The sequence below is a fragment of the Schistocerca serialis genome, chromosome 6, assembly GCF_023864345.2.
Source record: "Schistocerca serialis cubense isolate TAMUIC-IGC-003099 chromosome 6, iqSchSeri2.2, whole genome shotgun sequence".
NCBI classification, from domain to species: Eukaryota; Metazoa; Arthropoda; class Insecta; order Orthoptera; family Acrididae; genus Schistocerca; species Schistocerca serialis.
In genome coordinates this window covers 165308740-165335032 of record NC_064643.1, presented here as the reverse complement: position 1 = coordinate 165335032, position 26293 = coordinate 165308740, and positions in this window count along the sequence as shown.

Genomic DNA, 26293 nt, shown 5'->3' with positions numbered 1-26293 from the left:
CAATAACGAATACTTCGGTAGGCAGTACAATTAAAGAGGAATGGACATTTCTAAAACGGGAAACAACAGAAGTTGCAAAGAAAACAATAGATACAAAGAAGATAATTGCGAAGAAAGAATGGGTAACAGAAGAAATACTTCAGTTGATCGATGAAAGAAGGAAGTAAAGCAATGTTAAGGTAATTCAGGAATGTAGAAATACAAGTTGATGAGGAATGAAATAAATAGGAAGTGTAGGGAAGGGAAGACGAAATGGCTATATGAAAAACATGAAGAAATCGAATCAGAAATGATTGTCGGTAGGATTGACTCAGCCTATAGGAAAGTCAAAACAGTCTTGGGTGAAATTATAAGCAAGGGTGTTAACATAAAGTGTGCAAAAGGAATTCCACTGTTAAATGCGGAGGAGAGAACGGATAGGTGGAAAGAGTACATTGAAAGAGTCTATAAGGGAAAAGATTTGTCTGATATGATAGAACAAGAAACATGAGTCGATTTAGAAGAAATAGGGGATCCATATTGGAATCATAGTTTAAGAGCTTTGGAGAACTTAACATCAACTACAGCAGAAGGATAGATAACATTCCATCAGAATTTCTTAGTCATTGGGGGAAGTGGCAACAAAACGACTATTCATGTTTGTGTGTAGAATGTATGACTGGCAACATACCATCCGGCTTTCGGAAAAATATCATCCGCACAGTTCCGAAGACTGCAAGAGCTGACAAGTGCGAGAATTACCGCACAATCAGCTTAACACCTCATGCATCCAAGTTGCTGACAAAAATAATATACAGAAGAATGGAAAAGAAAATTGAGGATGTGTTAGAATGACGATCACTTTGGCTTTACCAGAGACACAATTCTGACGTTGCGTTTGACAATGGAAGCAAAACTGAGGAAAAATCAAGAAACCTGCGTAGGATTTGTCGACCTGAAAAAAGCGTTCGACAATGTAAAATGGTTCAAGATGTTCGAAATTCTGAGAAAAATAGGAGTAAGCTATTGGGGGGAGATGTGTAGTATACAGTATGTGCAACAGCCAAGGAGGAATAATAAGAGTTGATGACTAAGAACGAATTGCTCGGATTAAGAAGAGTATAAGACAGAGATGCAGTTTTTCGCCCCTGTGTCCTGTCTGTACATCGAAGAAGCAATGATGGAAATAAAAGAAAGGTCCAAGAGTGGGATTAAAATTCAAGGCGAAATGATATCAATGATTCGATTCGCTGATGACATTGCTATCCCGAGTGAAATTGAAGAAGAATTAAGTGATCTGCTAAATGGATTGAAACGTCAAAGAATACGAATATGGACTGAGATTAAATCAAAAAACAGACGAAAGTAATGAGATGTAGCAGTAATGAGATGTAGCAGAAATGAGCACAGCGAGCAACTTAACATCAGGAATGATGGTCACAAGATAGATGAATTTAAGGAATTTTACTAGCTAGGCAACAAAATAATCAATGACGGACGGAGCAAGGATGACGTCAAAAGCAGACTAGCACTGCTAAAAAGAGCATTCCTGGCCGAGAGAAGTCTACTAATATCAAACACAGGCCTTAATTTGAGGAAGAACTTTCTGAGAATGTACTCCTACGTTTGGGGTACAGCATTGTATGGCAGTGAAACGCAGACTGTGGGAAAACCGGGACAGAAGAGAATCCCATTATTTGAGATGTGATGCTACAGACGAATGTTGAAAATTTGGTAGACTGACTAAGGTAAGGGATGAGGAGCTTCTGCACGGAGTCGGAGAGGAAAGGAATATGTGGGAAACACTAACAAGGCGAAGGGACAAAATGATAGGACATCTGTTGAGGCATCAGGGAATGATTTCCATGGTACTAGAGGGAGCTGTAGAGGCCAAAAACTGTGTAGGAGGAGAGAGACTCGAATACATTCAGCAAATAACTGAGGATGTAGGGTGCAAGTGCCACTCAGAGATGAAAAGATTGGCACAGGAGAGGAATTCGTGGTGGGCCGAGTCAAACCAGTCAGAAGACTGATGACTCGTAAAGGAAAAGGCTGTTTTAGTGGGGAAAAAATATTATCGATTTTTGGGACAAACAAAAACAAGGTTTCTTAGTTTGGAATCTTTTGATGTGCACGTAAACAAACATAATTAAGTAAATTTCATTACGACATTCAAGCTCTTACCCAATTATTAACTTCTGATACAGGTAACTTCAGTATCAACTCAAATAGATCGTGACTCCCCAGTACAAGGAGCATTCTATCAAATAGTAACGAAACTCTATAGGGCAAAATTACACAGGCTTTTGACAGCTTTAGCGATGCTAGCGCTCCAAGTGGCTGGACTGTAGAGACAGATGAATGACTTCAGATAAGCCAAGAATCAACTTGGGGCTGCTTTGGAACATGAGTGTTGGCGCTAACTGGAAAATTAATTAATTTCAAGACATAATAAAATCTCTGTGCAATATAAGATGAACAATTCACAGTATCAAAGGCATAGTCCTATAATCGGAAATGCTCTTACACAAGAAATGAATTGTAACCTGACTTGTTTAAGTTTAACATGAGCTGATTATATGTATATCCACATGCCTGGCACATATTTCCCCATGCATTGCACCAACTGTAGTTAGTTTTACAAGTTTCTTTACTGATTTTAGACTCAAATCCATAGTCACAACTAGACACAACTTTTATATTCGTGGAAATTAGCTTCTACTTTCTCTTCTAAACGCCCTTCTGGCCTTGTTCTTGTTTCAGTGCCTTGCATTATGAGGTGACAGTCCATTTTATCACCTTTATCACCTTCCACGGGGAACATATAAGGTGAGTGTCCATTTTACCACCTCACATGGGCATCTCCTTGACGAGGTGACTAGTATGATATGCCACATGCCATACTTTGGTGTGAGCGAATTCAGTCAAGGCCAGAGTAGGGAATTAGAGTTTCAGTACCAGGACTGAGACAATGTTGGTGCAGATGCCGTTTGGTAAAGTACCATTGAGTCCAGATTTTGCTCTCTCCAAATTGCATATGCTTTGTCCATTGAATATCAAAAGCTAGGATATTAACATACCCTCACATCAAGTAGGTGAGAGTTTTTTCATTGGTTCAAAAAGTTAACTTCTTCTCCACCAACTCAGTGCATTGACAAGCTACAACAGCGTATATTTAAATGAGCTGATGAGGATTTTTAATAATCATTCCTTCCTATGATAAAAAAAAATTTCATTTGTAGAGATAATGATTATAATAATTGTCGTTTCAATATGTCCAAGAATAAAATATTTTGTTATTGAGTGTCAAAAGAAATTGAGCATGATTCTTGTGTATCACTTGACCCCTGAAACCACAGTTGATAAATTACATCTAGAATAAAAAAGCGAATAGTTGTATTGTCTTTCTAGAATAGACCGCAAACTTTCACTTTTATTAAGTCATGCATTCTAACTATGTGACAGCAGCATTTCTAACGATTTTTGTCACATTATACACCTGATAATAGCTGCCTTACAGGGTCAGGGTCATATTTATCTAGAATGTCTGTTTGACACCCTGGACTTGAGAAGACAGTTCAGATGTTTTGCCCATTTGCACACTAAGTGGTAAACTAAGTTTGCACACATTAGTATACTCACAGTGCAGATACAAAGGTCGGACATATGACAAACAGAGAGGAGGTGATGAGCCACATCACAACATTTTTCTTTAAAAGTAACTTTCCTAGCACATGTCAAGGATTAGGGATGGGTCTCAAATATCGAAACCGCAAGGGACACAGCATGGGTCTCGACAGAGCCACATAGCTTGCTTCGCCACATGGGGTGGATACAGTACACACACACACACACACACACACACACACACACACAGATATATTCGAGGAACAGTCTGAAAATTTTGAGGAAAGTGAGATTGTACCCTTTACGTCTTTTCTGTATGGAGGTGTTGTTAGTGGATAAGATGACCAAAAGTAATATTTGGAGAGTGTGAAAAAGAATTCCTGAATGTGGTACTTTGGTTGGCAGACTCCACAAAAGTAAAAAGAACAGAAGCTGCTCTAAGAAAAGATGGAAAGACCATGAGAGAGAAGAAAGAAAACCTGGGCTAGAAGATTGAAGATTCGCCTTTCAAAATCCACTCCTGGGATCTTAAAGGGCAAGTATGTCAAATTACCATACAAAAACTTCATAACACTTCAACTTCATGCTCATGCAATTGTTTGAACACTAGCACTGTGATCATCAAATAGTAAACGTCAACATAGAACTGCTGTTGGTCTTCATACAATCAAAACGTGGCAAATCATCAAGAATGAGAGCCTACAATCTCCAGTGAAACCATGATCGGTTACATCGCCAAAGCAATGATCCTGATAATACAATACAGCCATGAAAGTCATGCTGATATCTGTACAAACACACATCTAATTGCTAGCAATGCACGTACCACATTCTACAGCTACTTTCCAACTAGAGCCATCGTCATATGTCATTACATACAGCTCTACCACATCAAAACAAGACCCTGCAAGCTGTGACAACAGAATGTGGTCCACACAGGCACTCAACCTTCAGAAACTATATACTCCAGTCGACAAATAAGTGTAAGAGTACAGTGAAAACTGTGTATTGTAGAGGGCAACTGTAGTACTGGAAAAAAATGTATTTCAGTTCAAAGTCACCCAAGGAAGAAATTGTCCTCTACAAGTCTCTTGGATGTCAATGTATAATCTGTTGTCTGATGTAATACATACCCTGTAAACTTAGTTTATTTTATGTATATATACCGGGTGGTACATTGATAGTGACTCGGCCAAGTATCTCACGAAATTAGCATCAAGTGAAAAATAAGAGGTACAAATATGTTTGAGTGTGACGGGGGAAAACAGATGGCGCTATAGATGGCCCATTAGACGGCGCTGCCGTAGGTCAAATTGATAGAAACTGCATTCTTTTAAATAGGTATCCCCATTTTTTATTTCACATTAGTATAGTACGTAAATAAATATGAATGTTAGATTTGGAACATTTGATTCGCTTTGTGATGGATGGCGCTGTAATATTCTCACCAAAGTAGTAACGCACCCAATAGCACTCAATTCATTACTTAAATTAGGTATGATAAGACACTTTTCCAGTTCATAATAATTATGCGGAAGACATAATCTTGTTAACATGGAACGTATAACAGTCGCAGAAAAGGTAGATATGGTATTTATTTGTGGATATTGTGATCAAAATGCCCAACAAGCTATACTGATCGTTATCCTGACAGACAGTATCCAAGTGTCCGGACCTTCCGTCGGTATTTAAAGAAACCGGAAGTATTCAGCCAAGAAAAAGACACAATTGAGAACTGCAACAAATGGAGATGCCCAAATACGTGTAAGTGTGTTAGCTGCAGTTGAGGCAAATCCACACATCAGTAGGAGACAAATTGAGTGGGAATCGGGAATTTGAAAAACGTCGGTTTTGAGAATTGTACATCATCGTACATTTCACCCTTACCATATTTCTAAGCACCAGGAATTGCAAGGCAATGATTTTGAATGTCGTGTAAATTTTTGCCGCTGGGCACAAAATGTTACAAGACGATAACAGATTTTTTTCAAGAGTTCTATTTAGTGGCGAAACGTCATTCACAAACACAGGTAACGTAATCCGGCATAATATGCACTATTGGGCAACGGAAAATCCATGATGGCTGCGACAAGCGGAACATCAGCGACCCTTGTGAGTTAATGCATGGTGTGAATTATGGGGGGACACCTAATTGGCCCTTATTTTATCGATGGCAATCTAAGTGTTGCAATGAATGCCGATTTCTTAAGTAATGTTTTACCGATTCTACTACAATGGCAATATACTTACAACATGATGGATGTCCAGCACATAGACCGTGTGCATTTGAAGAAGTATTAAATAGAATACTTAATGTCGGGGTGCCTGCACGTTCACCAGGCCTTACATCTCTGGACTTCTTTCTTTGGGAAAAATTGAAAGATATTTGTTATTGTGATTCACTGACAACGCCTGATTACAAGTATCAGCTCATTGTCAGTGCATGTGTGACAATTACTGAAGGCGATTGTTCGCCGTTGAGAGGAATTTCGTTACGTGTATTGCCAAATGCATTGAAGTTGAAGGACATCATATGGAGCATTTAGTACATTAATGAAGTTATTATGATTGCTCACACAATAACAACATGCCTTCCCATAATTTATGACAAGGTCACAAAAGTAAATGTATCACATTCGGACAACAGAAATAAAGTCCAAAAGTAAGTACTTTTTGTGTTACAATTTAAAAAACTACATTCTTAGCAACTGTTCATCTAAATGGTTGAGGAAAATTATGAGTGTTGGAATATTACAGAGCCATCCATCACAAAGCGAAACAAATGCTCCAGATCAAACATTCATATTTATTTACGTACTATACGAAAATGTAATAAAAATGGGGGTACCTATTTTAAAAAAATGCAGTTTCTATCAATTTGAGCTATGGCAGCACCATCTAGTGGGCCATCCATAGTGCCATCTGTTTTCCCCCATCATGCTTGAAGGGATTTGTTCTTATTTTTTCATTTGATGCTAATTTTGTGAGACATTTGGCCCAGTCAGTATCAATGTACCACCCTGTATACTTTTGCAAGTGTCAATTATTTTATGTAAATGTGTACTTCTGTAACTTCAGTTACTTTATGTAGATGTAAACCCTGTAATCTTCATTTATTTTATAATGTATGTTGTGTTTACGATCTACAAGGTTGGATTTAATAGTATCCTAGATGGAGGTATAGAGAGACAGATGTTTTAAATGCACATGTAATGTGAAGGGTAGGTTAGACAAAGGTTAACTCAACTTCATCCATACACATCATCATTACTGGTAAGCAGAATGAATGTGGGCTTTTCTTTCATAAATTTGAAACATAATTAGACTAGCTAAGTGTGAGTAAGATGCAGATTCCAAAGTGAAAGAGGCAATCTAGTGTATTTACTTATAAAGAGTCATCAAACAGCTAAACAATAATTATGGACATTTAATCCATGAACATATAATACTTCAGTATACTACCATTAGGGTAGACTGAAGGATCTTGATATATTTACATATTGAAAATAAATAATATTGTAAGATGATTCACCCAATAATAAAACTGAGACACTTTTATAATTTGTCGCTGTTTCAGTCAGTGCCACAATACTTGACTACACCCAGTACCAACAAAAGTAGAAGGGGGAGGTTATGTAAGGTGGCAGTCCGTTTTTACCATCTTCCATGGGCAACAGATAAGGTGACAGTTCATTTCACCAGCTTCCATGAGCACCTCCTCGACGAGTCGATTCGAATGATATCTCACACTGCCATACTTTGGGTGTAACAGACTTAATTTGCACATCAAATGATAATGAAAGCGTACTTGGCTGATTGGAATACGATACTAAACAATCCTTTTTCCCATGTGCATGTACAAATATTTCGGCAGCAACGCAGATCTGGAATGGAGAGGAGGTGATGACCCATGATACAATATTTTTCCTTAAAAAGCCACTGTGCAGACCCATGTTGAATGCCAGGGATGTGTCATAAATATTACGGCCTCAGGGGACGCAGCGTGGGTCTTAAGAGAGTCATGTGGCTTGTTTCACCACAGGGGGCCAGCAGCATGTTTACTGACTCAGGTGTCCCAATGGAGAGGCGACAGCCAGTTCAAAACACACAATAACTGGATGGGCCACATTTTTCGAGGCAGAGAAGGAAATAGTTAAAACAGAATGTGGCACTCACGTCAAGAACAGTTTTGCCCTTTCAAAAAAATTACCTTTTCATCTGGAACCTATTTTTCATTAGATGCATATTTTTCGAGATAGTTAGTTCCTCCACGTTATAAGAGACGCCCTGCATACCAAATTCTGTTCAAGGATGCAAGAGCCCGTGGCCTTATATTTTATCCAGTAATCGGTGCCCTTCTGCGGTAGTTTGCCTCCAGTGTCGTTATTTGCTCGCTAAGATTCCTCTTGTGAAGCATTTATTCAGTCATTGTAATATTAACTGAACTACTTTTAACTACACTACTGGCCATAAAAATTGCTACGCCACGAAGATGACGTGCTACAGACGCGAAATTTAAACGACAGGCAGAAGATGCTGTGATATGCAAATGATTAGCTTTTCAGAGCATTCACACAAGGTTGGCGCCGGTGGCGACACCTACAACGTGCTGACATGATGAAAGTTTCCAACCGAATTCTCATACACAAACAGCAGTTGACCGGCGTTGCCTGGTGAAACGTTGTTGTGATTCCTCATGTAAGGAGGAGAAATGCGTACCATCACGTTTCAGACTTTAATAAGGATCGGATTGTAGCCAACCGCGATTGCGCTTTATCGTATCGCGACATGGCTGCTCGTGTTGGTCGAGATCCAATGACTGTTAGCAGAATATGGAATCGGTCGGTTCAGGAGGGTAATACGGAACGCCGTGCTGGACCCCAACGGCCTCGTATCACTAGCAGTCGAGATGACAGGCATCTTATCCGCATGGCTGTAACGGATCGTGCAGGCACGTCTCGATCCCTGAGTCAACAGATGGGTACATTTGCAAGACAACAACCATCTGCACGAACAGTTCGACGACGTTTGCAGTGGCATTGACTATCAGCTCGGAGACCAAGGCTGCGATTACCCTTGACGCTGCATCACAGACAAGAGCGCCAGCGATGGTGTACTCAACGACGAACCTGGGTGCACGAATGGCAATACGTCATTTTTTCGGATAAATCCAGGTTCTGTTTACAGCATCATGATGGTCGCATTCGCGTTTGGCGACATCGCGGTGAACGCACATTGGAAGCGTGTATTCGTCATCGCCACACTGGCTTATCACCCGGCGTGATGGTATGGGGTGCCATTGGTTACACGTCTCGGTCACCTGTTGTTCGCACTGACGGCACTTTGAACAGTGGACGTTACATTTCAGATGTGTTACGACCAGTGGCTCTACCCTTCATTCGGTCCCTGCGAAACCCTACATTTCAGCACGATAATGCACGACCGCATGTTGCAGGTCCCATACGGGCCTTTCTGGATACAGAAAATGTTCGACTGCTGCCCTGGCCAGCACATTCACCAGATCTCTCACCAATTGAAAACGTCTGGTCAGTGGTGGCCGAGCAACTGGCTCGTCACAATACGCCAGTCACTACTCTTGCTGAACTGTGGTATCGTGTTGAAGCTGCATGGGCAGCTGTACTTGTACAAGCCATCCAAGCTCTGTTTGACTCAATGCCCAGGCGTATCAAGGCCGTTATTACGGCCAAAGGTGATTGTTCTGGGTACTGATTTCTCAGGATCTATGCACCCAAGTTGCGTGAAAATGCAATCACATTTCAGTTCTAGTATAATATATTTGTCCAATGAATACCCGTTTATCATCTGCATTTCTTTTCGGTGCAGCAATTTTAATGGCCAGTAGTGTATTATCCTTACAATTTCCAGAAGTTAAGTTTTCGTTGAGACCTGCAGAACAGCACGTGCTACATTATGCTCCAGACAATATTGTTCGAATGTTTAATAACTGAGCTTCTTGTACAGAGCTATTTAGAATCACTTTTATGAGTCACACATGCTCATTGCACTTGGTTTGACTGTGGGCGGCGACATATTAAATTTGTGCAAGGTCAAACGGTAATTCTCTTGTTTGGAAATTTAATCATTAAAGTGAATTGAGGGTCCGTGTGCCAAGTTTAAACGTTGTGCAAAGTAAGTTTGCCTGTGTCAGTTATTCTAGAAACGGGGCAAGATCGCGTTATACTAGTATTTTTAAGGCTGAATATTCACAGATTTTAATTGGGCATTTTAATCAGGGCAAACTCTGTAGGCATTGGTACATTATCACAGAATAAATTCAGAAGCAGCAACTTACAAGACATTTCCTAAAGCATTCATACTAGTAAAATGCCTCATAAAAGTAACAAACATATGTAGGTGTGTTAAGCACCTCATTTCGATGAAAAAGAGTCAATATCAGCCACAGTTCTTAAATTTCTAGTTATAAAACTAGTTCTGACTTCTGCAGAAAAGTCATTTAATGACAAAATAACGTGCACTACAGAGAATAAAAGCAAAGCAGTGTGAGATATCAGTAAAAAGGAGACAGGGAGAGACTAACGAAAGCATAACTATGCTAGAGAGTATTTTACAAATTACAGAGAAATTGCAACAAAAAATCCCAAAAACAAATGTAACACCTGTAAATAACTATCCACTAAGTAGAATGAACCACAGAGCGTGAAGTCAGTGAAACTGTATGAAAAGCAAAAAACAAAATGTCAGTAGTCTCAGATGAAGTACCATTGTGTGTTCTGAAAAAATGCATATAGAATATACAACTTCCTTAACAAACATAATAAAGAGTAAGGTAAATTTGCAGAGTATTTATAACAGGCAAGAGTTGTGCATCTGCAAAAGAAATGTAATGCAGAAGGCACAGAAAATTACTGACCCCTTCTCTGCTGTCATTATTCTCAAAAATGATAAAATTATTTGTGACAGATTAATAAATTACCTATAAGTGAATCATACTTTGGTTTGCGAAGTAGGAAACACAAAGAGTCAATCTTAGTAGAATTCACGACAATTGTACTTGATGCTCTTGAGAAAGATAAGATTGTACAGGGATGTTTTTAGGTCTTTTTAGGAGTTTTTTTACTGATGGCCATATGTCCCAACATGAGGGTTGCCTTTTTTGCCCTATCTGTGTTCCATGTGTTACGTTTTACCCACTTTGTGTACCATAAGTTAATGAAAGGGTCCTCTTACTTCCGGTTTAGAGTTTGGGTGGGAGTAACCCTTTGTCATCCTGGTTTTTCACTTCCATGTCTAGCCAGTTCTGATGACGACCCGGATTTGGTGATCTTATCTCCACCCCCTATTCTGACCTTTTAGTGTCATCATTGTGTCCAGACATAGATTTATTTTCTCCGTTTTCTTAAAATATTTCACTGGACTCTTTTCCTCGGAATGTTAGAAAACGGTTTTTTGGAGCAACGTATACTTTATACGATTTTATGCTTCAGTAGACCAGAGACCAGTACATTCTAAGAAAAAACGTTGTAAAATCGTCGTAAGACGTGCAGTTCCTTGGCAATCTCTGGATGATTCCTGCTGTGATATCTTCAGATTGAGCGCATATAAAGTCTAATATATACGCTAGTGGCCAATGTTCCGGTAAATCTACTTGGAAATGATTTATAAATGTCCGTGGATGCAATGTGTTTCCATCTTCTTTATACTGCTGAATCTTCCTGACTGTTAAGAAGCGGTCGTTATCAAAATTTGTTGTTCTACCATGTTCGACCATCGTACTCCATCTTCTTCCACCTGTTGTGTGTCTATTGTTACTCTCTGCTTGTTGAACCGCTATCGGATATTGCAGACTTTCTAGGTGCGTGCTGCACCGTCTTAAAGGTTACCTGTGTCTACTTGTCCTACAGTCAACCCCGGATCTACGATATTTCTGAACCTCCCTTAGCGTTACAGATAGGACGTCAAGAATTTTTAAAAAATCATTTTTTCAAAAATGTGTTCATTTTGTAGCGCACGTATTTCTGAAGAGTTTGATATATAAAACATAGGCCTGTATGTTCGAGGAAATGTAAGACATGTTATTTGATCGTAGCTCTGTTGCGTCTTTTACCGCTTCCTGAGGGCGCATAATCATTGACAACCCTGCGGACACAGCCAACATGTTGTCAGTTGGTGTTTGACGCGATATACACTGATTTTCAACTGAGTTTTCCACTGATTTCTCAGTTAATTTAGTGTGACTTGTTTGTTCCTTCTCGCGCTTTAAAGGCACGATCTCTCAGCATCTGGGAGTGCAAGCCTTCACCCTTTTATGTTTTGAGACAGGTCTTTCGCTGAAATTTCGTCATTTTTGGTTATAGTACTCAGTTCCCGTTCATGGCTATTCTCGTTAGCAGCAGAGCCTCAGAGCTGTCATTGCTACCTCGTGCAGACTGGGATAGAGGTTTCGCATCTAATGGCCGAGTGCACCAACCCCGGTCAAAAAGCATGACAACCAAGGTCCCGCAATCATGGTTACAAGTAAATCGCGTTTAAAATGTTTCTGCAGTGCACCAACGTTAATCGCTGGTCAGCAAACCGTCGTCAGCCAACCGCGCATTTGACCGCGGTAAGCTCTCTACACTGCAATGGAACGAGCCCTGGCGACGCAAAGATGTTAGTAAACATGAAATTGCACAGATAATCGCTGGTGCCACATTCTCGCTTTGCTGTTTTTTTCGTCGACAAGCAGACGTGTGTATACGTACCTCGGTACCTTTTTTTTGATCTGTTCGTTTTTTGGAGAATAATGGAAAATAAAAGAACACTGAATTTCTCGAAGTACGAGATAGATGTACTTCTTGAACGGGTGGGTGCAAATGCATCCGTTCTTGAAAATAAGAAAACCGACGGCTGCAGCTTAAAAGAAAAACGGGCAATGTGGTCCCATGTGGAGGCGCAATTTAATTCTACTCCTTGTAAGTTTACTCATAAATTAATAACTTTTCTAGGTTCATCGTAAGCGTAGGATACGGCACACTCTGGCTTTTAGTTTGAAATTTGAAAGTGATATTGGCGTACCACTGAAATACGTGATAGGACCATGTACATTTACGGTTGGAACTGTTTTGTTTGTTTTAAATTTAAAATCCAATGCCGTGCTACTGTTAACTAAATATTATGTGACTAACGGGAGCTTTCTTGTAGAAAACTGTGAACATACGTGTCTCACTTACCCTGTGCCGTATTCTTCATATACGCCTATACCACTTTCTTTTTAATGAACTGATATGTAAGCGACAGCCATATATAGATCTTAGATTTTTATTCCAGTTATAAGTTAAGGGCCTCAGAATGCAAAATGGACTTATGAATGTAAATAATATAAGAATTAATTTATGATACTACAAACTACAACATTTATTTAATTTCAGGTGTGACAAAAAGATCCTGTGACAGGCTGAAAACCTGTTGTGAAAACATGAAAATAATACTTCGAAAAGACTTTGCAGAAGAAAAGGTATAAGTGTATAAAACAGGTGGGGGGAAGCCTACCCAAAAAACCAAGATCCATGATCGGGCTAAACTGTTAGAAATTGTTGATTCCTCAATGAAACCGTTAACAAATGCGTACGATTCCGATGCACAGTTTATTATGATTGTGGATGTTGACAACATGGAGTGTAGTGCAGTGCAGTGCAGTGAGAACACGCCACCTGCTTCAGTTGTCGAGTTAGCAGGGTGCACAGAACCTAGCACTCGCCACACACCTGACGTAATACAAAGTAAAGAGACATCAAAGAATGTTCAGGTGGATGTCACTCAGCTGCAGTCTGTTTCGGAGTCTCCTGATCCACCAAATGAAATCATTTGCACGCCGAAAAGTACATGGCATCGTCGCAGGATGCCTGCAAAACCAGGGCCATCAGGTTCGGGAACAGTAATCGAAAATGTGTGCAAGAAGAGAGTGGAACTACTGGAGGCCCAATTACACATGATGAAGGCAGAACATAAGAAGGAGCTGAGGATTAAAAATTTAAAGATTCTGGCCCTGAAAGAAAAACTAAAATACTGGAAGAAGAAAAATGCCAGTAACATGTGATTTTTTTTCTTGTGACAGTGAATTTTTGTAATTTTTTGTGCTGTGTTGTATTCTGTCTAATGTATTAAAGTTGTCTCCCAGTTCAAATTGTTTCTCTGTGTTTGTCCTGTTAGTAATGACTGCTACTATTCTAGTTCTTGTCTGTCGGTCTGGACTAAGTTTCATCCAATCACTTAAAATTAGAATTACTTCATATTTAAAAACAGGTTAGCAACACTGCAGTTTACACAAGTAAGCTACATGTCAGTTGCAGGTCTGCAGCCGTAACGTCAGGCGCCAATTTCTACTTAAATGACTTAACAATGAGGTAGACTGTTAATGAAACAAAATAATAGTAATAAAGCATCCTTTTACTCTAACTTTGAAATGAACATATGTGCTGTAACAGTTATATACATGAGGCCCAATGTCATCATGTTTTGCATTATTTGTACCAGAAATATCCTAACATGTTAAATTATTAGGGAAAGTGCTCCAAATCATAACTTTGTGCGTGCCATTTTCCTAGCAATACTCTGCACCTGGTAATGTTTATAATGGGAACCTATGACTTTTATGACAATACAATTTGAAATGAGGCCCTTTGAGAAACACATTGCTGTGATGGGCTCTCTTTTCTGCAAGTGAAAGCATGGCATTCCTAGCCACACCACTTGGTAATGTGTGTGGTGGAAACCTGTAACATTTATCACAACAGTGTTTGTAGAGAGGCATTATTAAGTAATACATTGCTAATATGGGCACTCTTTTCTGCAGTAGTGAGATAAACATTGTGTGGCTTTTCTAGCAATACTCTGCACCTGTTAATGTTTATAATGTCAGCCCATAACTTTTATCACAACAGAATTCGTAGCAAGGTATTTTCCATAATGCATTCATATCATGGGGCACTGTTTTCTGCTATAGTAATCATAGCATGTGTGGCTTTCTTAGCAATACTCTGCACCTGCTAATGTTTATGATGGCAACCCATAACTTCTGCCACAACTGTATTTGTAGTGAGGCATTTTTCAGTGGCACTATGCAGTGACTATGAATTCCCTTCTGTAAAGGTTAGCATTAAATATGTGAAAAACTGCATCAGTATCAGTAACAGAGTGAGGGAGGGAGTTTTCCTCAGCAATAACTGAAAGTATGACACTTCTTACCGACAACCCACAGCATTGCGGTTCCGCTTTCATATCTTCTGAAGTAGCACACTCCTTAACTAATTATTGCTCTTGCACTGATCCCCCAAAGTATTAAACATTGCTGACAAATTTCCATTGCCTTTTTTAGAAATGAGAACTTGTTTTTGGTGGCAATTTCTAAACACAATTTCATGTATTTTTTTGATACCATACAGTTGTACATAACATTGTGTAAAGTGCTGCTACAGGCATGATTGGCTAGAATTAACAAGGTAATTCAATTCTTTGCACAAACTTATAGCCACACACACTTAAGTTTGAAACAAATCATATTGTAAACAAACAGTACTAATTAATATGGAAACAATTTAACAAATTAACTATACCAAACTGAGATTTTATGTTATTACACAAATGATTATTTATTTTGTGCCTATGTGTTTACTGCATATTCACAAGTTTAAGCTAATCTAGGTGATAAGACTGCATTAATACTGAGCAGAAGTGCAGTAAAATAATCTCTAATCTGTAAGGTTCTAATAATAAACAATGTGCTCTTTTAATATTGCAAAACTGTTGGACATTCACATATACACTCCTGGAAATTGAAATAAGAACACCGTGAATTCATTGTCCCAGGAAGGGGAAACTTTATTGACACATTCCTGGGGTCAGATACATCACATGATCACACTGACAGAACCACAGGCACATAGACACAGGCAACAGAGCATGCACAATGTCGGCACTAGTACAGTGTATATCCACCTTTCGCAGCAATGCAGGCTGCTATTCTCCCATGGAGACGATCGTAGAGATGCTGGATGTAGTCCTGTGGAACGGCTTGCCATGCCATTTCCACCTGGCGCCTCAGTTGGACCAGCGTTCGTGCTGGACGTGCGGACCGCGTGAGACGACGCTTCATCCAGTGCCAAACATGCTCAATGGGGGACAGATCCGGAGATCTTGCTGGCCAGGGTAGTTGACTTACACCTTCTAGAGCACGTTGGGTGGCACGGGATACATGCGGACGTGCATTGTCCTGTTGGAACAGCAAGTTCCCTTGCCGGTCTAGGAATGGTAGAACGATGGGTTCGATGACGGTTTGGATGTACCGTGCACTATTCAGTGTCCCCTCGACGATCACCAGTGGTGTACGGCCAGTGTAGGAGATCGCTCCCCACACCATGATGCCGGGTGTTGGCCCTGTGTGCCTCGGTCGTATGCAGTCCTGATTGTGGCGCTCACCTGCACGGCGCCAAACACGCATACGACCATCATTGGCACCAAGGCAGAAGCGACTCTCATCGCTGAAGACGACACGTCTCCATTCGTCCCTCCATTCACGCCTGTCGCGACACCACTGGAGGCGGGCTGCACGATGTTGGGGCGTGAGCGGAAGACGGCCTAACGGTGTGCGGGACCGTAGCCCAGCTTCATGGAGACTGTTGCGAATGGTCCTCGCCGATACCCCAGGAGCAACAGTGTCCCTAATTTGCTGGGAAGTGGCGGTGCGGTCCCCTACGGCACTGCGTAGGATCCTACGGTCTTGGCGTGCATCCGTGCGTCGCTGCGGTCCGGTCCCAGGTCGACGGGCACGTGCACCTTCCGCCGACGACTGGCGACAACACCGATGTACTGTGGAGACCTCACGCCCCACGTGTTGAGAAATTCGGCGGTACGTCCACCCAGCCTCCCGCATGCCCACTATACGCCCTCGCTCAAAGTCCGTCAACTGCACATACGGTTCACGTCCACGCTGTCGCGGCATGCTACCAGTGTTAAAGACTGCGATGGAGCTCCGTATGCCACGGCAAACTGGCTGACACTGACGGCGGCGGTGCACAAATGCTGCGCAGCTAGCGCCATTCGACGGCCAACACCGCGGTTCCTGGTGTGTCCGCTGTGCCGTGCGTGTGATCATTGCTTGTACAGCCCTCTCACAGTGTCCGGAGCAAGTATGGTGGGTCTGACACACCGGTGTCAATGTGTTCTTTTTTCCATTTCCAGGAGTGTATGTTGTTACAGTAGAAAATTCAAGAGATGTTTAGTATCTATAGTGAACATAATACAGAACTATCCATTATATTTTATTCCATTCGCTTTTACTCCCACACTCTCTAAAACTAGTGGAGTCATTTGTTCTCAAATTTAAGTACATACCCAGAAACTGAACATGTATATAAATAACAGAGTACTGCATTGCTTTTACAACCAATGTTATACGAGAAATATATCTTTAATAATTAATTATCAGCAGTTCCACACTAAAAAAATCTCAGAAAAGCAGCAGCTGGATAATTGTCTGTAGGCAGCACATCCTGTCCCTGGCACGCCACAACCTCAAATTTCTCATCACACACCCAGTCCAGTGGGTACTTTTATGTTCCCTAGATATCAGAAAAAAATAATTACATGCTGAAATAATCGGAAAAATTAAAAATACGACGAAATCCCGTAACTATAATCGTAATTTTTCATTCTGAACAATGTCTGAATTTATGTTACCTTATCGAAAATGCTCATTAATTGTAGCACGGCGAACTGCTCTTCCAGGTAATATATCATCACGATACATCTCCTGTCCAGGTAGCACAAGTTCGTTATCTTCAATGTTGGGGCGTCTCTCTCATCACATAGCTGATTTAAAAGTCGAGAAATGTCTGAATCTTCTGGTGGTTTTTCACTGCTTGTACTCCTCACAATATTATGCAAGACAGCCGTACCCACAATTATTGACATTGCTTTCTGTGGATTACATCTTATTCCTACAGATAATATGGGAAATCTTCTCTTCCACATACCATATTTTCTCTCAACAGTGTTCCTAGTTTTAATATTAGACCTGTTATATCGATGCTCTGCTTCATTTTGAGGACTTAAAAGTGGAGTTAACAAGTAGGATCTACATGCATAACCATTATCTCCCAAAAGGTGACCTTGTGGTATTTATCCGTTTTCAAATTGAGCTCTGCGAGCGCAGTTGAGAAATATGGAACTGTCGCGCACAGAGCCCGGCCATCGAGCGACAATATCTTTTATTAATGAACTGTGATCACTAATGGTTTGGCAGTTAAAGGAAAAATATGATTTCCTATTGCTGAAAAGATCTGCACTATGTACTCCAGGGGACTGAATTCTTATATGGGTACAATCCAAGGTGCCAAGAACGCCAGGAAATCGGTCCAGCTGACTAAAACCATACATCACAGAGTGCACTTCTTCTCTTGTAGGAAATTTTATAAAGCGAGGAGACATTGATACTATGATGTCTGATACATCACTGATGATTCGTTGTGCTGCTGTACGATGTACATTACTGTTGTCCCCAATAAGAATGTTGAATGCACCTGTTGCATATGCCCTTAAAGTAATCAAAGTCTGTTTATCGGCGAAATAGGGTTATTCCGATCAATAGGAAATTCTAACCTATCCTTAATTTGGTTTAATAACCACCACACTGTTTCTTTTGACAGACGAAATCTCTCTTCAAACTTCCTCTCACCATAATCTTCAAAAGGGTTTCCCCTTTCCACAATCACTCCAACACGGTTTTGGTCACGATTTAAATGGTCAAGGTGTAACAATTCTTGCTCAATGCCATCCATAACATCAAAACGCGCCGCCATCTTAATAGCGTATGCTTCTAAAACCGCGGTTATGTCGAGAAAACCGGGAAAGAGCCCCGGTTAAATATAACCGCGGTCGATACCCTCGTTTAAGTTAAATCGATGATGGTGCACCAGAATTTTGCGTTGAACAGGATTATATATCGTCTTAACCGCGGTTAACTGTCAATCGAGATTTGTGCACTCGGCTGTGAGACTTTCGGTTGTGTTTCGGTTAAAGTCAGTTCCCGTATAAAATTGTTTTCCTTTAGTGCCCTCTTGTCTCTGGTATTTCCATTAGCGGTCATTTCTGTAACAGCAATTGCTGGCTGTTGTGCAATACTATGGTCCGATTAAAAGTACTTGATAGTTGACGTATGTCACTTGCTGCTACAGTGTTGCCACATCAGCTGACGGCCACCGCTCGGTTATAGGCGCCACGCAAAGACGGCGGGTCACTCCACAAAAATCTGTTACTGCGTAACGCGGAGCAATATTCGAAGCGACCGTCGCGGGGTATGACGGAAATAGAACATGCTCTGTCGACAGCTGGTTTTAAATGACCAACGACTGAACGGCAGACGACACGCTTTGTAGCCGTGATTTAAACTCATGTGCTAAACTAACCACAACCTCATGATGTGTAGTGTATCCGAGAAAACGGCCCTCAACAATCTGCACCAGAACTAAAATAACGATCGCGGCGTTTAGGCCTAAGGCTAACCTCTGCGAGCAAACTCAAAACAGAAAAATTGCGTAATATGTTTGTTCGCATAGGCATCTTCCGCAGCAAAATTTCAGTTTCAGCGGTAAAAACAGACTGTAATTTCTCGCTGTCACTGGTTACGTGAAACTATCCTCACTCTGGCATACACGGGATGCCACTTTACCAACCGATGAGCAATCCTGGTTTGCACTTGGTTGTGTATTATAGGCGGCACAAGCAGATTCCAAACGAAAAAAGAATGATAGGAATAAAAATAAGAGCAAATAAATAGTCAATATGATGATACAAATGACGTGACAAAGTATTACAACTAAAAAATACGTTTAAACTCTTTAATTATATAAGACTGATAATCGCCTTTTGATTAGATTTAGAAAAAAATAATTGCAGGCATCTGAGGAGATTCGAACCTACGACTTCTTATGCACGAGGCATATACGCTAACCGCTACACTATTTTTTTTTTAATCTCACTATGTTCCATGCATTTGTTCGGTGTGGACGTCCCAACGCAGAGGGCAGCTAACCCGTTGATCAAACACGCTGAGCTACCGTGACGGCAGCTATAACTCTCTACTGCGCTTGATCTACATCTACATCTACATGGATACTCTGCAAATCACGTTTAAGTTCCTGGCAGAGGATTCATCGAACCACCTTCACAATTCTCTATTATTCCAATCTCGTATAGCGCGCGGCAAGAATGAACACCTATATCTTTCCGTACGAGCTCTGATTTCCCTTACTTTATCGTGGTGATCGTACCTCCCTATGTAGGTCGGTGTCAACAAAATATTTTCGCATTCGGAGGAGAAATTTGGTGATTGGAATTTCGTGAGAAGAATCCGTCGCAACGAAAACCGCCTTTCTTTGATGCCCAGCCCAAACCCTGTATCATTTCTGTGGCACTCTCTCCCATATTTCACGATGATACAAAACGTGCTGCCTTTCTTTGAACTTTTTCGATGTACTCCGTCAGTCCTATCTGGTAAGGATCCACACCGCGCAGCAGTATTTTAAAAGAGGACGGACAAGCATAGTGTAGGCTGTCTTCTTAGTAGGTCTGTTACATTTTCTAAGTGTCCTGCCAATAAAACGTAATCTTTGGTTAGCCTTCACCACAACATTTTCTATGTGTTACTTCTAATTTAAGTTGCTCGTAATTCTAATACCAAGGTATTTACTTGAATTTACAGCTTTTAGATTAGACTGATTTATCGTGTAACCGAAGTTTAACGAGTTCCTTTTAGCACTCATGTGGATGACCTCACACTTTTCGTTATTTAGGGTCAATGATTCTCGGACTTCGATTCTCGTGATCCAGTGACAGCGTTTCACTGCATTGTTGAAATATTCGGCTTTGCGCAGTGTTGTGAGGACCTTATTTAATTGAAGCCGATCTCTGTGATGTTAATAACTGTATATGTGACAGTGAATCGAATCGAGCAACAACAGAATCCACGAAGCTATCCAGGCGCCGCATTTTGTCCTCTTGTTTTATGACGTGCCGTCCTATACCCCGTCAACGTTCAACAGTGACATGTGAAGAGGTGCGTGCTTTAGTTTCAGTGCATCTGGCAACTTAACAGTCTTGTTATTTCTCGCGACAATTCCCGTAACTTGGCCCCAGATCAGTTCTGCTGGGTTCATATAGTAAAGGTACAGCGACAAATGCAGAATTTGTATGCTCGATATTGTGAAAACGATCGTTTTTCATGTTTTTACGATACTTTTCACTCTGGTTCGTTTGAGACTACATCTGTGGTATAAAACAATGGACATAGTCCAAATAAAGAGTATTTGGTTTTTCGTTTTAGCCCTAAAAAGTAATTTGTTATGTTTTCTTAATGTAAGCGACCATTATTGACAGTCTTTCATAAAATATCGATAATTAATAATTTATATTTCAAATGAAAACAGGAATTTTGCGTGGAATATTCCAGTAGAAACAAGACCATTTGTGTTGTTCATAAAAATGATTATGAATATTACAATTTCGAGAGGTAGGTATTTCAGGTCAAACGAAAAAAAAAGATGAGTAAGGCTACTACGATAACGATTCCGCTATATATCCAATGTGTGCTACTGTCTCAACTGTGTCGAAAACGTTGCCTCGGAAGAACAACCTATTTCTTGGCACTTTTTAACCGTAATTCACAGGCATGTTTCACTATTGATCGGGAAGCAGCCCCAGCCATTTTCATTTTGCGTATTAACAGCGCGACAATCAGAGCACAACGCAGCAAAAATTGTGACTGTACACGATTATTGAAATAAAAACTTCATAGTTAAAGAGTGATTAAGAAAAACTTTGATTGCTGTCCATTTAACGCTACTTAGTGATAATATGTGTAATACGTAAGTAGGACCTACTTCCAAGAGCGTGACAAAACCAGTGCGCGTGTGCTACGGCTTCTGACCAGTCATCGCATAAATTTTGTGTTTGCTTGCATCAGGTTTATTCTTATGATGAACCGAGTATAGGGCATATATTATGCTGACAACATATCGTGGCAACCTTAGGCAGGGAGTGTTTCGAACTGTAATCACATAAGACACCGGTAGAGGTCGAACATGAACTACTATTGCCAACAGCAGCAAACAGTTGCGCTGCAGCCACTACTCCAGTTTGCTTTGTGTTGTGAACTGCTTGTTTTTTTTCTTCTTATTTTGAAATTAATGAAGAGAGTAACCCTGGTGCGTAAAGGGATTTGAATGCGACTCTCACCACAACAAAAAGAATCAACGATCCCTATGGCAATTTTGTCAGTTCTGCTTTCGTGGAAGTGGACGTAGGGTGGCAGCCCTTCAAGAAGGAGGCGGGGCTTATTCCCCCGCGTCGCTCTTCTCCTCGGGCAGTCCAAGTTCTCGTTTGTTTACGGTCGCGGCCGACTGCAACGATCTATAGCCCGCATATAGTAACAGCTGTAAGCCATGGGACCTCGTAGTCTGCAGGCAACTAGGCCGGGAGCCTCTATAAACACGGGCAGCACACGTCGACTGTTGAGCCGCAAGCCTCTCAGTTGTGAGAAAAAGAGATGGGGCTTTCGAAGTTTCTGTCAAACACAAACTTCAATATATCCAATTTAATAGGTTCCGACATCATTGTCTCATCTATCAAAACCTTTACGAAACTCTGAAAGTACGGCCACAAATTGCAGTAGCGCACAGACTCACTGAGCGCGAGCAGAGTAGGCCGCAGCAGATGTCGGCGCAGTGCTGCACGAGGACTGTTGGTATGATATCGATAGATCGAAATTTATCTAAAATGTTTCGAGAGGTAACGGCGATGTTTCATCCCACCATACATCGATACACCTGTTGTTGTTGTTGTTGTTGTTGTTGTTGTTGTGGTCTTAAGTCCTGAGACTGGTTTGATGCAGCTCTCCATGCTACTCTATCGTGTGCAAGCTTCTTCATCTCCCAGTACTTACTGCACCCCACATGCTTCTGAATCTGCTTAGTGTATTCATCTCTTGGTCTCTCTCTACGATTTTTACCCTCCACGCTGCCCTCCAATGCAAAATTTGTGATCCCTTGATCTTTTCTCCAAAGGTCTCTCTAATTTTCCTGTAGGCAGTATCTATCTTACCCCTAGTGAGATAAGCATCTACATTTGTCCTCTAGCCATCCCTGCTTAGCCATTTTGCACTTCCCGTCGATCTCATTTACTGCATTTTTATATTTTCTCCTTTCATCAATTAAATTCAATATTTCTTCTGTTACCCAAGGATTTCTACTAGCCCTCGTCTTTTTACCTACTTGATGCTCTGCTGCCTTCACTATTTCATCCCTGAGAACTACCCATTCTTCTTCTACTGTATTTCTTTCCCACATTCCTGTCAATTGTTCCCTTATGTTCTCTCTGAAACTCTGTACAACCTCTGGTTTCGTCAGTTTATCCAGGTCTCATCTCCTTAAATTCCCACCTTTTTGTAGTTTCTTCAGTTTTAATCTACAGTTCATAACCAATAGATTGTGGTGAGAGTCCACATCTGCCCCTGGAAATGTCTTACAAATTAAAACCTGGTTCCTAAATCTCTGTCTTACCATTATATAATCTGTCTGATACCTTCTAGTAACTCCAGGATTCTTCCACGCATACAACCTTCTTTAATGATTTTTGACCCAAGTGTTTCTACCAGACGGCTTTCTCTTTCATTTCTTACCCCCAATCCATATTCACCTACTATGTTTCCTTCTCTCCCTTTTCCTACTCTCGAATTCCAGTCACCCATGACTATTAAATTTTCGTCTCCCTCCACTACCTGAATAATTTCTGTTATCTCATCATACATTTCATCAATTTCTTCATCATTTGCAGAGCTATTTGGCATATAAACTTGTACTACCGTAGTAGGCATTGGCTTCGTGTCTATCTTGGCCACAATAATGCGTTCACTATGCTGTTTGTAGTAGCTTTCCCGCACTCCTATTTTTTTATTCATTATTAAACCTACTCCTGCATTACCGCTATTTGATTTTGCATTTGTAACCCTGTATTCACCTGACCAAAAGTCTTGTTCTTCCTGCCACCGAACTTCGCTAATTCCCACTATATCTAACTTTCACCTAACCATTTCCCTTTTTAAATTTTCTAACCTACCTGCCCGGTTAAGGATTCTGATATTCCACGCTCCAATCCGTAGAACGCCAGTTTTCTTTCTCCTGATAACGACGTCCTCTTGAGTAGTCCCCGTCCGGAGATCCGAATGGGGGACTATTTTACCTCCGGAATATTTTACCCAAGAGGACGCCATCATCATTTAACCACACAGTAAAGCTGCATACACCTATATCGAAACTGTATTATCGAGTGCCGATATTTTTATTTTATATTACATTTTTTCGTAATTTTCGGAAAATATTTGAAATTGTTCTTTTGAAATTGTAATAGAACATAATTTTACTTCCGCTGTGTGTAGGAGTCTTTCTTCTTTTTGAGCTTTCATCACGTTTAACTGTGGGAAGCAAGCATAGGTGACACAAAAGAAGAGGTCCGATTGCGTAGGGAGGTGATGGTGTGAGTGGAATAATAAGATTTCCGATGGAAAGAAACAGCAGACCAGTTGCGCTAAAAAACAATTTTTTACGTAACTAGTATGCTATTTCTTCACATTGCCATTCTTCAAAAACAGTTCCTAAAATGATGAACAAAAATCTAAATGACAAGATTGGTCTTTACGGTGGGTGGAGACGTATGATGAGAAATGCTGACGCAATCGGCGTCGCTCTTTCTATATCACAATCAGTGTCTACTACCTTCCTGTCTCAGCATCAAAAGGCGCGAATACCTTTGAATGCCAAAATTTTGGGGAAATTTTTTTGAAATTTCTAAGGACAGTAGACCGAGGCAGCTGGTATCCCACTTTTCAGTCGGGATCTTTTAAGTAAACAGGAATATATTCGCATTTTTTGAGTTCTAATAGGACTATTTTTCCGCTTGTTCCCTTCTTTTCTCTGCCGCAGCGGGGTACGTCACTCATTTGTAAAGAAAGATATTGTTCAGTAAAATTTTGATAGTTTACTTACGTGAAATTGAAATAACGCAAAACTAATTTTACGCCTTGAACCGGATTTTACTGGTAAAAAAAATAAAAGAAAATAAAATAAAAAATAAATGTATGTACTTATAGTATTACAACATAGGGGTCCCAGACCCCTTCTCATGTTAGGGGAGACACTTAACAACATATATCTCTGTTCTACGTCACTTTACAAACTACGTGCGTATTTTATTTGAACAAGTAGGATAACTTTGAACCTTTGTATCCCGGGTACGGATGGAGATCTACAGGAAATTTCCAAGGCTTATCGAGATCAGGATGATAGGAATACATTGTAAAAATTACAGCCACTTGCTCTGTGTAGCCGTCTTGAAGTCCGCGGCTAGGTTTTGGTACAAAAAGTATGTTTTTGGGATGTTTATCGATAACAGATAAGGATTTTTGCAAACAGGAAGATGTTACTTCTAGATAACTGCCTGGAAAATATACCGTTAAGATCTGAGCAATTTTCTGCGGTGATTTGTTATTTAAGATATCGCCTCATACCCGATTTTACGTATAGAGATACAGTAATTTTGAGCCTGTGTATCTTGGAAACGGATAAATATATCAAGAAAATTTTAAAGACTGTTCGATATCTGCATCTTAGAGATACATCTCAAAAATTTCAGTCATTTGCTGTGCATAGCCGTTTTGAAATCCGCGGCAGTTTTGGTACGAAGAAATGGTAAAAATCGCCTTTCTATGTTTCCTAAGAAACCGCCCATGAACTAACGGAGCCTCCATAAAGTTGTTAAGGTCCACCGTAGATCAGATGCAAAAAGAATCAACCGATTTACTCCATTTGCATAAGCTGAAGGATGTATGTAACATTCATCTTTTGATCCTGTACTTTGTGATACCGACACTAAGACTGTCCTTGTGTTGGTTATACAAACGGCCCCTGGCCCAAGGGCTGTGCAAAACCCTAACCGTTTATAACCAATACAGCCCGTTTTTATGAGCTACGTAATGAAACTTATTGTCAAGTATGTTGTTGAATACGTACCGATATTACGACAAATATTCGCAAAAGTACATATAACACCTGTAAATAATTAGGGACTAAGTTCGATTACGTTACTACCAGTCACATAGCATGAAGCCAGTAATACTACAGGAAATCTAAAAAATAGTCAGCAGTCTTAGATGAAACACCAATGTATAAGCTGAAACAAGGTATACAAGAGCATAAAGGAAACTTACCAAGCATAGTAAAGAGTCATTCAGAAAAGTAAATTTCTAGAGTATTTAAAACAGGCAAGAGTTATGATTCGGGTAAAGAAAGGTAATGCAGAAAATGTAGAAAACTGATGGTCTATTTCCCTGCTGCCATCGTTCTCAAAATCACAGAGCGCTTTCTGATGTGGTGGAGTCCGGAATCAGCTGTGGTATAATTCACATAGGTGGCCCATGGCGTTCTTGAGAGATGAGTGTGTCGCAGGCAAAGTTTTAGATCTTTCTAAGATTTCTGATACTGGTGACCACTGAATTATGCCAATCATTGGAGGTAAGTGGTGAAACTAATGACTGGTTCCTATCATACCTACCAGACAGGGTACAAAGAGTAGATAGAATACACACCTCAAATAAGGCTAAACGTCTACCGTTAATGAAGAA